Below are 12,907 nucleotides of genomic sequence, written 5' to 3' on the forward strand. Positions count from 1 at the left end.
GATTTGCCGAATATTGCTGAATATCGCGCTCGGTTCCAAGCTTCGCTCCTTACTCGGATAGCGCGAACTGGCATAGGGACTAAGCTGTCCTTTGATACTATTGTCAATTTGTTTTCACTGTAAGAGACAGTTTACATGCGAATATTATGTATACAATGGATACCCCAAATTACTGCTGGGTTGTCTGAGACTAGAATGGATACCCCCAAATCAGGTTGTCATCTTTGATTGAATTACGTGAATGATATAAATACAAAGTTGAAACAAACAGCAAGTGTTTGTCCTGATGGAAAGGTGTCCAAGAGAGTCCTACGCAACATTTGAAAAACGCGGGAAGATCATACCTACCGTACAATCAGGAACGCACGTTATTCATAAGGTAAGAAAACGTTTAATTCATTTTTCATTTCTTAATTGCTTTGCAGCATAGAGCTCACTTATTTCACAGGTGTTCCAGGCTCGAAATATGAGCATAATTATTGTTGCGTAACATTCGAAATATAAGGATTTGTATGGGGAAAAACCCTATCGTTTCTGTAGCCTACGAAAATGAAATGATTTCAACAAAAGAAAACTTACCTTACATAAAATGTGTTACGGCACTCCTGTGTGGTCCATGGGCCGATTTATGACCTTTTTGTGGGTTGTACTGTAAACGGTTTTCTCTAATACCAAGGTTGGGGTCTCCAGCGAAACGGCCCGACGGATTCACCGCAGAAAAACGGCTGTAAATTCGGTCCAACAGTACCCATGGTCGTACAGTCGAACCTGTATACAAGGCCCTGTTATGGGTGGCCACCCCCTGTTAAGCGGCCAGTTTTCAAAGTCCCGATTTTTCGACATACAAACGCTGTATTTGTTACCTGTATTAGGCGGCCGCCTTTATTAAGTGGCCGCGGCCACCCTGTAGCAGTCCCATGCTTGTCTTTCTTTGTTATTTTCACCTGTATTAAGAGAGGACGAGGATGTCTGTATTAAGTAGCCACCTTTGAACGGAGACTAAGCCATATGCCATTTTATGCGGTATTTTATGACGAACTGAGATGTATTTTGTTGTGAACTGTTAAGTCATAGAAATACAGTACTGTATACCGTAGCAGAAGAGCAGAGGAAAATTTATTGCACAGTACTTTTACACAATGTTATGACGTATATTACACCGTAAAGTTGGCAAGGAACTTTGTTTTTGATTGTCTTATTGTTTCCTTGCATATAGCGTTTTTGTATGATACGCCAGTAAAATTGACATGAGACCACGCCCGGTGATCCTGTATTAAGCGGCCAGTTCTTCAAGTCCCGAGGGTGGCGGTTATACACAGGTTCGACTGTATTTCGAGCTTGGGCTACCTGTGCTTATTTCGATGCTTTCATTGTTCTATTTTCAGTCGAACGTTTTAAAAACAATTCCCTAAGAGAGTTCTAATAATTCGTGGAGAAAAAATAACTTGGCAGCAACCCGGAAAGAATGAAAGTTGAACAACTTTGCTCTGAATTCGAATTTCACTGAGAATTTAATGTATGGGTCGTATGTCCAAAGCCTTGCTGACGTCATCGTTTACATTTTTCCTCACTAGCATAGAAGCCGTGGCCGTATATACGAACCTAATTCAAAATGAGAAAGAGCTGATTAACTTGAGCAATTTGTGCAATTTTCAGCTTTTTGCAAGCAATAGTGAAGGAATTATCAGTGATCAAAAACTGCTATGCTCTTTCAATATTCAGGTATTTTACCCTATTAGATCCGCTGTCAGATAATGATAATTAGTATATACACACTCAGTGATCTTGGTAATTCAAGCAATCTGATTGGTTAGCTATCTCGGACTATGACGTTATATTCACCGCGCTAGGCGGTGAATATAAAGCAAAACAAAATCGCTGTCGTGAACTGGGTGTTTTGCCAAAGTTTCAAAGTAAAGCCTTTTTGAACTGATACACGAATATCCAAGTGCTGACGACTTTGAAGGCAAGAAAATATCACTTCGTGTAAATATACTAAAACAATTATTCACCTCAGGCTCAGTTAATATTGTTGAATAATCCCCTCGACTTCGTCTCGGGGATTATTCAACATTATTAACTTCGCCTTCGGCGAATAATTGTAAAATATATGTTAATGAGGCAAACAATGTAAACAGTCGGAGCATTAAAACTTCTACAGCGTGTCTCCTCTCGTTTGACATTTTACATTATTATGCTCTGTTGTATGCATATTACAGGGTCTGGAAGGATATTTTCGGGATTCGGGATTTGATTTGATTTCTCTGTGACCCAGCGAGCTGTACGACAAGCGACGCGAATATACCTGCCAACCCTCACGCCTTAGGCGTGAGTCTCACGCCTGCGGGTTGAAAACTTCGATCTCACGCCGGCTCACGCTTGCGGGCCAATTTCTCACGCCTGATTGAAAAATGTGAGTTGTTACCGTCTTGCTTGACACAATTTCCAAAAATATGTTAACTCAGACGCATGTAAGGAACGAAAACCATGTGTAAAATGAACAAATGACAATACCTTCCTCGCGATCTCTGATTTTTGAAGTGAAAAGCAAGTGAAAACTTCGCCTTCGGCAGACTTCGGACGTCTTCGGAAGACTTCGGACTTCTTCGGGAATCTTCGGAAATGATCGTGTCGTCTTCAAAAATCCCAGCACTCCCAGGATAAAAATCTCACGCTTATATCTCAGAAAAAGTTGGCAGGTATACGCGAAGGACGTAATAATGCATGGCAGTCAGATACAGTTGACTTTCGATAACTCGAACCCTCTCGCTAACTCGAACCTCGCGCTAACTCGAACCAAGGTAGATTTCCCCTGGATTTCCTTCTTACATTTACTGTAATTTTATCCTCGGTAACTCGAACCTCCCGCTAACTCGAAGTAATTTTTGTTTCCCTTCAGATCATTTCTATACAATTTTGCCCTCCGTAACTCGAACCATGTTATAAGCGCGTGACAAGTCGAGGAAAAAAACCGTCAACGGTGTTGTCCGAAACATTGAATTTATTTCAAAACAACCGAGTCAATTCTTTGTATTTACTTTTTTGTCACTCCAGTTCAGTGTCCATTCCTGTATACTTTGTTGCTAAAGAGCGGATATCTGTAAATATCTACCAGAGGTGGGAAAAATAAAATTTTTGAAAAATTCCCAAAAAACTCTGTAGACTACCCTTACCTAGGTGTTCTAGTAATGAAAATATAAATTTTAGTTTCATTGGATAAATATTTTGGCGATACGGCGAATGTGATGTTCGGGCGATTTACGACCTTCGCCTATAGCCTAGCCTGTGAACAGGCCTTTGGTGAAGCGGGGAACTGGGGAGAGGGAATGATATTTAAATGCCATTGATTTTTAGTATCACTCATGGATTATGTCAAAAATCTTTCCTCTGACTTAAAGAAAATGAACTCTCTAAAAATAACATGAACAAGAACCTACAAGGCCCGTCTAAACTGTCAGGGGGTTAAACATAGACAAGTGCGTTTAGGAAGGAATTAAGTTAACAAGATTACAACATTTACGAACGAGGAGTACACGCAGTTGATCAAATTTCTTTTTTCGACGGTCGTGGAAAGAAAGGCCAATTTGGTATTAAAAAAAACGCTGAATTGGTTAACTTCTTTTTATTGCTTTTTACCCATCTTAAGCTAAGGTACTTAATCAAGCAAACCTTAAAACAGAAAATTCCTTCCCCAAGACACTCCCTGTAGTCCAGTTGAAACCTGCGGCTATCTTAACAATTTTTGGTCTTTTTTTTTTTCACGTGAATTGCATTTTCGTGACATATATAAAAATGTCAAGACGGAAGGAAATTTGTACTTCACGACGGGCAATATATTTATATACTTTCTCGATCCTTCCAAAAACATTCGAGTCGTGAATATACCGATAGGCCGGCTTGACTTGCAATAGACCTCTTTAATAATGGAGGCCTATAACATATATTCAAAAAAGAATACAAGCGAATTCTAATTAACTCTCAAAGGCAACAATGCAATATGACTATTTCACATAAAATGACTGCCGACATAATCGTCCATAGTTGCCATGGCACCAAGCGCACATTTATTATGTATTTCCGCCGTTATGAAATAGGTCTATTATCCTACGAAATGCTAGACTATAAATCTACTCGAAAAATGTATCTGAAAAAAAAATAGACCTAAGCAGATACCACGACAGTTTCCGGACATTTTGACCCCATGACTACCGCCCCCAGAATTTTAGAATGTCGTTCGGCACGAACTGGTAATATACTCAGAGCGATTTTCGTCTGACCTTGAAAAGTGGCTTCCGCATTCACTTGGGAATGACCCTGCCCGGAGATTTATAGCCTTCAGAATTGGTGTGCAAGGGTGATTATAAACTGCAGAAACGAGACTGGTCAATCAGAAATTGCTATGCAAGCTCTAGGTTGGATCTCTCTTGCCGATCAAAGAGCCAAAAACAAAGCTGGACCCGCAAATATTTTATGTATTGTTTCAAATTTTATATATTCGTTTTACACCTCATGCTTTTTCACTTTTCAACTTGATAATGGCGTGACGTAGCGCCGAAACGTCGTTCACTTTTTTAAATGCTTTTTAAATGTATTTTAGAAATCTTTTAGCGTTTAACTTTTTGATCAAAGCTAAAGTAATTTTCAAAATTCATTCATGGCTAGGCAACGGCCAGACTATCAAATATCTTTTCAGAGGCCCACGCAATCAATAATAATTATAATCTTAGAAATTCAACTTAAAAGGTTGCTTTTGCTCACCCCAAAAGAGATTTCTTAAAAAAAAAAACAGCCTTAGTGACAATGGAGCCAAAATGTGGAATGATTCACCAGAGGAGATCCGAATTTGTGAGACCCTCTCGTCATTTAAAACTAAAATCAAATTCCACCGGCCTTGATCAGAACATTAATAGAGATTATGTCTTATCTGTATTTATTTTTATTCTTATCTATTTTGTAAAAGTAGTATAAAAATTTAACTCAGATTCCATCGCTCTCTTTTAGAATATACTTAATGTAAAGGTTTACAATATTTGTAGCGTGTACTTTAGATTGTACAATTTCATATTTTGTATTTACTATTTATCTATAATTACCTATTTTTGCACGCCCTGAAGGAAACCAGCCTTTGTTATCTAGGCTAGCGTGGATAAATAAAGTTGATCTTATCTCTTATCTTATCTCATGGGAAAAGCGTTGTTCGATTTTCAAATAGACCTCTTTCATAATGGCGGGCTATTAAAACATTCGTTTATATGTATGATAAAAAGTATTTCGGACCTCGTTAGCATGTGCAAGATACAAAAGAATTCCTTCTTTCAAACGAGACCGAAAAGGCTCATTTATGACAAATGAGGTCGCCATTATGAAAAAGAGGTCTATCGGCAGCCCAGTCTTCCTCTACCAGTTTCCGAACTGCATGCAAATGCTTTGCGTGTTCGCCAACCCACGCGGATTTGACTCTGTTCGCTAAACCATTCAAATTCGTACATTCTTGTTTGCTTAACCATGTTAACTTGTTGTCTATAAGTTTTGATCACGTGTCATCGTGTCAAGGTTAAAAGCACTATAATTACCAGCAGCATAAGTAATAAGAAAATTGTGAAGATTTTTGTTCTTTTTTTGCTCTTAGTGGCATTCGCTAACCACCCCCACCCCCTAAATGATTTGATGTCTTGTATCTTCATTACTTTGTACACTTAGTATTTGCTTGAAAATGTAATCGCATTTGGCTGAGAGAAAAAGATTAATCAATATCGAGCGTGTTCGGCACCTGTTGGTACGAAAACACGAGCACTTGAATGTGTGGATTCTGTACGTTCAAAATCCCGCAAAGCAAACCTGCAACACAAAAATCAAGATCTAGAGCGAAACATTTTGATGTTTGGCCAATCACCATCAAGAATTCATGTCCTGGATATTACCAAAAGTGCCTTCGTGAGAAGCAAAAGATACCCTCTTCAACAACCTATTAGGGTTAAGTAGTTTTTCGCTCTTTATTGTCAAGTATGGCAAGTTGAACTTTGAAAACAACCCGCGTTAACCTTCAGTATCCTCGCATATTTGAAATTGCTCTAGCTAATTGACCGTGGTCAAATAACCGCACAGACTGGATCGTCTTCACGAGAGCACGAGAAGTTAAATCGAGTGACGTGTTAAAATCACGCTTTGGCTATTTTCGAAACCGAAAGGACTTAATACGTTTGATTTATTCGACCTTGGACTTGTTTTATTGTCATAAATAGTAAACACATGATTTGTTTTTCACAGAGGTAGCAAACAAATGCAAGTACCTTCACTCGACTCCGAAGACTAAAAGTTTCAAAGGATCCTCGTCTATATTTTCAGACGACTGAGCTTCAACGCCGGAGGTGAGAACCAATTAATTTTAATCCATGGTCACCTAGCCCTGAGGCCATTTTTGTCGATCTGTAAAATTTCTCTCTCGTTGCAAATTTGATCGACCAAGCTTGTCATTGCCTCCTTGTCCCAAAATGAGCTGCGGACATTTTGAAGTTTTAGCAACACAGGTTGGCAAAGCACTGAAAGTTGCCTTAAGCTGTGAAAAAGATATCGTAAAAGCAGAGTTGTCGTCCAACAAAAACTTTATTGGGTCTGATTTTAATCGTTAACTGTTTAAATTAGCCAAATCTTGGCCGAGCAAGAATTCGAGAACACCGCACCTTAGACTAAGCATCAACAAGGGGGACACAAAGCATGGCCCGTTGTTTGAGGGTATATCCGTTATCTACCTGAAGTATATAGACTCTGTTTCATCTGCAGACGCGTGCATGTAAATTGCATGAACCAAAGAGGAGAAAAAAACATCCATTATCACGAAAATAAAATACAAGCAAGCAGTTGATTTTAATGTGACCTTGACATGCTTGCATAAGAAGCATATTTCTAGGTGATTTCAAGTGCAAATGAGACCGAAGGATAACTTACTGGTTTTAACAATTAAGACACAAGATATCGTCTCAACTACGACTTTGACAATTCAACAATTGTTCGCTTTAATTTGTATGGCATTTGAGATTCGAAAGTGAAAACATGTAAAATTTACCTCTTTTTCTGAATTGTCTCTTCAAGTAAAACTAGTTGATTACATGAAGCTGCTATAAACTCTTAGTAACCTTGTTGTTTGCTACTCATTTAATAAAAAAGTGTGCATTCCTAAATTATAACTAGAGTATTTATTGATGAAAATGTTCTCTCTGAGAAAACTTCTTAAGACCATCTTTTTGGAGTGAAAAGTGACTGCATAATGTAAGTTTTTGTTTTTTGCAGAGTCATGTTTCAGGTCCCTAACAAACGAGAAATATTCCTCCAGTAAGAGCAAATTTGGAGGTTTCTTGTTTGCGTCTCACAAGGGCGGCCCTAATTTTTTTTTTTGAGGTTTAGTTTCAAAACAAAAAAAAGGCGACACTACAACAACAATGTACAAAAAGGCCCAAGAGAAACAGCCAACGGGACGGGAAAAGGGTTTTGTTTTTATAAGCTCTCTCTGAAAGTCATGATTATAACTTGTCCCTAGAATTAAATTAAAACGTGCTGTTACAACGTTAAAGGGCACATTGTACGCAGGTCTGGCATGCAGAAATGACGTAACCCCAATGGGGATTTTAAGAGAGTATAATTTTATTAATTGAATTAAGTAGTTGAAATTTCCAATTCAATTACAAGTTCAATCAAATTAACTGTCTGCGCAAACCAGGAGAGACGTAACACACCAACAAAAAACGGCGGGGGCGTTCAAAACTCATATGATGGTCGGAGAAAGATCCTCGCAGGTACCATGATCATTGACGGTCAAACCACAGGAAAAATACAAGCTGAATTATTTTCCTGCCACAAATTACATCCTATAAATAAAATTGTGATACCCCATGAGATTTTGGCTTGTCACGCGATCCTTAGTCCCAATGAACGTCTAGGAGACTAGAGAATCGAGGAAAAGACTCGAAATATTAGAAAACGTCAGACTGGAGTAAAGAATTTCTAGAAATAGAAAATGAACAGATAATAGCAGTCCAAACAATTCTTCTGGATAAGACTAACGTGAAACTCGTTTTAATTTTCATTTTGTAGAAGTAATGAACAGTAAAAGTCAAGTAAACCGGAAAACTTAGACGTACACGTGATAAAAATTCACGTTTGCCGTTTTCCGGAAACGTAACTCTATTAAAATCTACCTATCATGTGATTGAGTTCATTAACTCCGCAGCATGCTCACTGGCAATTATATAATTGCAGGTTATTGTCTGAACGTTTATGCAATATGTTATTCAAGAAGTCGGTGGCTAAACATTTAACTGAAAAGGAACGTGTCTTATAATCACTGGAAATTAAAATTGTTCTGTTTGTAAGGAATACGGAGCAAAGAGATCGCATAATAACTTGGTGGCTGAAGTATTATTAAAAATATTAGCATTAGAATTTCAAATTTAACTTGCAACAATCTCTGGTTATATATTATAGACTTAGGGAACAACAAGAAACAGCTTAATGCGCTAAAAATAAAAAAGTTTCCGATCCAAACGTCGCGCGTATTTAGCAACATATTTATTGCCAGTTTTAGGTCAAATTTTAAACGAAATGTTCGAGGACCTTACAAGAGTAAGCTGGTTCTTAGATGAATTTATCAGTAAATGTTTGTTATTTGTTTCTTTTTAAACAGACGTGAAAGAAAACATGATGGATCAGGAAAAAGTAAATGAAACAAAATCGCAGAGCCAGCATGTTACCCAAGACGTGACCTTAAAGTGTGAACAAGTCGCCTGGCAGTTACGTGTAATTGGTGATAACTTGGAAAGGCGTTTTCAAGCTCGCCGTGGATTACACTTGCAAGTTGCCGATGCCTTTCAAAACAACTGGCAAAACATATTTATGGAGATTATGGAGACTGCCGGAAGAGTTTTCATAGCACTAATCTGTGGTTGTGTCTGCAGGGAAGATTACCAATGATACCGGTATTGGGGCTAAGTGTGTGGGGGCTGGATTAATTGGTTTAACGTTGGACGTGAACTTTAAACACGTGAAAGACACATGAACTATTTATAGCAACATTTTGTAAATTCAAACTATTTATGGAAAACGCCATTTTGCAATGTGCATTGTAAGCTACAGCTAACATAATTCGCTCATAAGGACACCCTCAGTGTACTTTGCAATTGAAACAGCGCCTCTCAGTAGATGTTCTAACTGAATCGAAGGGGCGGAACTAGCACACTGTGTATGTAAACTTTGAAAAGCTTAAGGTCATCATTTTCAAAGGCGAACGTTTTGCACATGAAAAGTTTGCTTTATATTATGTATGAAGTTCGCTTGTAAACGATGCCCACAACATTGCTTAGCAATAAATCGCGTATTAAAGCAAGCTTAAGGGACTATCACTGGTTAAAAGCGTGACTTATGAGATCATTTTAGGAACGTGATGAGTCTATAGATTAAATGTTTATTTATAATGTTCAGTTGCATGTGAACCGTGGCAGACAAAATTCTCTCATAGCCAAAAGTTGCATAAAGAGTGGTTATGTTTGGATTGGACCAATCAGAGAGCAGGAATTTGCATTCCACTCTAATGACATCACAAAATAATAGCAAGGGAAGCAGACAGCCTAAGTATACGGCCGTTCAAACTTTTGTCGCTCAAGGGCAAAAATTGTTCCTACGTTTACGATATGAAATGTCATTAGTTTCTTAAGGTGTGAAGTAACCTGCCATTGAAGTTTTCATTTGTTGTTTATTATTTTGTTGTCATAGATATCATAAAGTGAGCGTAACTAAAATCTTTTGTTTCCTGTGCTGTCTCAAAAAAAGGGCAGTGTTTTGAATTCGGAAACCATTTACTTTTCATCTTCTTATGTTATTGTGCACTGTGGAATAATATTATGGTCGTGGCTCCAGTTAGAAGAGTGGTACAATATCTTAGATGCCAATTCAGTTGAGACAGGAGTATCATAAAGTGCGCGCAACTAAAATCGTTTGTTTCCTGTGCTGTATCAAAAAAACAGGCCAGCGTTTTGAATTCGGAAACCATTTCCTTTCCATCTTCTTATGATATTGTGCACCGTGGAATCAGTAATATTATGGTCGTGGCTCCAGTTATAACAGTGGTGCAAATATCTTAGATGTCAATTGTTGAGACGGGAGTTGAGACTATGGAAAATGATACCCAGAATGGCGGGGTTATATTACCCCGCCGAAGTGACCTGCCGTGCCAGACTGGGGTACAGACTTTGGACCCCATAGGTATTTTAAAAGGAAATTATTGCAAAAACTCCTAATACTTCTAAAAAACGTGACAATGTGCCAATTCATTCACGCACAGTTTCACGCGGAATTGTTGGACATACGACCCAAACATGCATACCCGGCGCTTGCATACTTGCATGCACGATACTCCCGGGGGAAGGGGGGGGGGGAGAGCTACTCAACAAAGTTTTATATGTGGAGGCTTCCCACATACCTCAACTCATGAAATTCTTATACAGTCTACTCCCGGTAACTCGAACCCTCTATAGCTCGAACTGTTCCGTTAACTCGAAGTAATTTTCATTTTCCTTCAGATCGTTTTCTATTTACCCTCGATAACTCGAACTCCCGATAACTCGAACTTTTTTCTATTTCCCTTGAGGGTTCGAATTATCGGGAGTCGACTGTACCGTATTTATTCGGTTAACCGCCCTGGGCGCTTATCAAATTTTTGGACCTTGAGAATGGGCGCTTATTCGAGGCTGAGCGCTTATTAAATTTTCACCATTTTCAGCACGAGTCAAGTATGTTTATTTTGCAACAAGTAGTAAATGGTAATAACAAAACGCGAAGATGTAACAAAGCAAGGTTTCTGTAAAATACTCTGAAGAAAACTCCGTCTTCGGGGCAGTCACTTATTAGAATTTATTCAATTTCAATGGCGCTAATTCGAGGTTGGGCGCTTATTCGAATAAATACGGTACGTTAATTCCGAGAAATATATGACAATGGTGTTTATTCAGTGACACAGTTTGTCCGAAGAAAAAATCCCGAAGTAGACCTTTAAACTGCTCATTTTCCAACGGCTGAATTTTTAAGGGCAAAAATTTTCAAGCGCTTCATCGCTCTTTTAATCCTTTCTTGCAGGTACAGGAAATACTTACAAAAAGAATAACAAAGTGTAAAAGATTTGACTATAAAATCCGCGATAAGCTATTACTTTTAATTATTTTTTTTGAGAAATTGTTAAACATAAAGACTTTTCGACGTTCTCGGACATCATTATCACGTCAAAAAATATAGCGTATACATGTCCCATAAATACAGAAAAATAACATACAAAAATATGTTGCGAGTTTAGCAAAAGAGTTTAGCACTAATAGAATCACTCACGCGTATTTAGATTAGGCCTGAGGAGAAAACTAATCACGTATTATCTTCTAAATAATGGCAAGAGCAGTTTGTGAGAAAACTAATCTAAGATGATGATCGGAAAAGATACTTTACAAATGATAAAGGGCTTAGAGTGTACTATTGAGTTATAATTGCATAATAATCAAAAGAGAACAATTTTTTAATTTTGCTCACGGATAGTAGGGGTAGGACGTGAGTGCTGTAATCTGCTCGCGCTATGGCGTGCGCAAATCCGATTTGCACACGCCCTTGCGCAAAGTCTTTTCTTTCGAGAAAAAATCGTTTTGCTGAAGAACTTGTTCTCCGACTCAATTTTGCGTAGAAAAATCTCTGCAAACCATGAGGCAAAAAAAATATAGTCGCGTAGAAGGTGGCGCGAACGTCTTTGAGCGCGCGCTGGCTTTCACCACCATTCACTCATGGGCAAACCTGAGTAAACGGGTAATTGACCAATCAGAGCGCGCACTTTACGTTTGTTTATATGTTATAAAATCAAGCTCATAGACCAAATTAGAGAGGTTTAGATTCTAAGACGAGTACGACTACGAGTACAAGATTTTCTCAATACTACGTAGTGCTCGGGCGAGAACCAGCGTCGTTTTGGAGGGAAAATGTGTTAGCCGTCCTCAATCTACTACGAGTTTTAGCGAGAATGTCGTGCTGGCAAAAACAAGTTATCAAATGTTAGAAGTTTTATCATTTTTCGATCGGGAAAGCGCGTAACCTCCTTCCCTAAAGATAACAGTGCTAATTTTTCTAGTCAAATATGGTAAAATGAAGCTTTCCGGGAAGTCTATTTTTTGAGTATACGCGAAAAAACTTTAAGTCAAATCGCGTACTCATAGTCGTCCTCGAATCTAAAGGTCTCCATTGGTGTTGTGTAAGTCGAAATGAGAAATACGCTGGGCTCAATCCTGGAAAAGTGGAGTTGCTCTCTATAATGTATTACCTAGAACGGGTCTGTCCTAAAAGGGTGCATGCCTTCTTTTCTGACAGTGGAAGTATATAAGGCTGCTATAAGAGCTAGAAGTTGAACCACGCAAGAAGCTCAGTGGATAAAACTATCAGGGATGCAATGTTTTAATTCAAGAGGCCTTAAAAATGTGTCCAACAGATACACTTAATTATGTATTTTTAGCGGTTACTCGGCGGATTAATAAAAGCTCTTTAAAGTCATTTGGTTATTAGCCAAGGTATTGAAATGGGAATACACCTTTCTGTCAAGAATTAGCGGTACGTGCCATCCAGGCTTTGAAGCTTTGGACCCTTCCCGTTTAAAACGTCTGTGAGCTGCATTCTCCCCCGTGGTGCTGATCTACTATCTCCACATCGAAACCACCTAATTACATGTTACGATAGCTTTAGAGTATGCATAAATCACGACTATTCATTATCGCGATTTTTATTAAATTTAACTTCGACCTCTTTTCTTCGGGTTTTGGAAAAAAGAAAACCACAAGATTTGCGAGATTAAGGTGTGGTGAATCGTTTTAATATGTAACAAGGGGATAATGTCTGA

The sequence above is a fragment of the Porites lutea genome, chromosome 12 (genome assembly GCF_958299795.1).
Source record: "Porites lutea chromosome 12, jaPorLute2.1, whole genome shotgun sequence".
Taxonomy (NCBI): Eukaryota; Metazoa; Cnidaria; class Anthozoa; order Scleractinia; family Poritidae; genus Porites; species Porites lutea.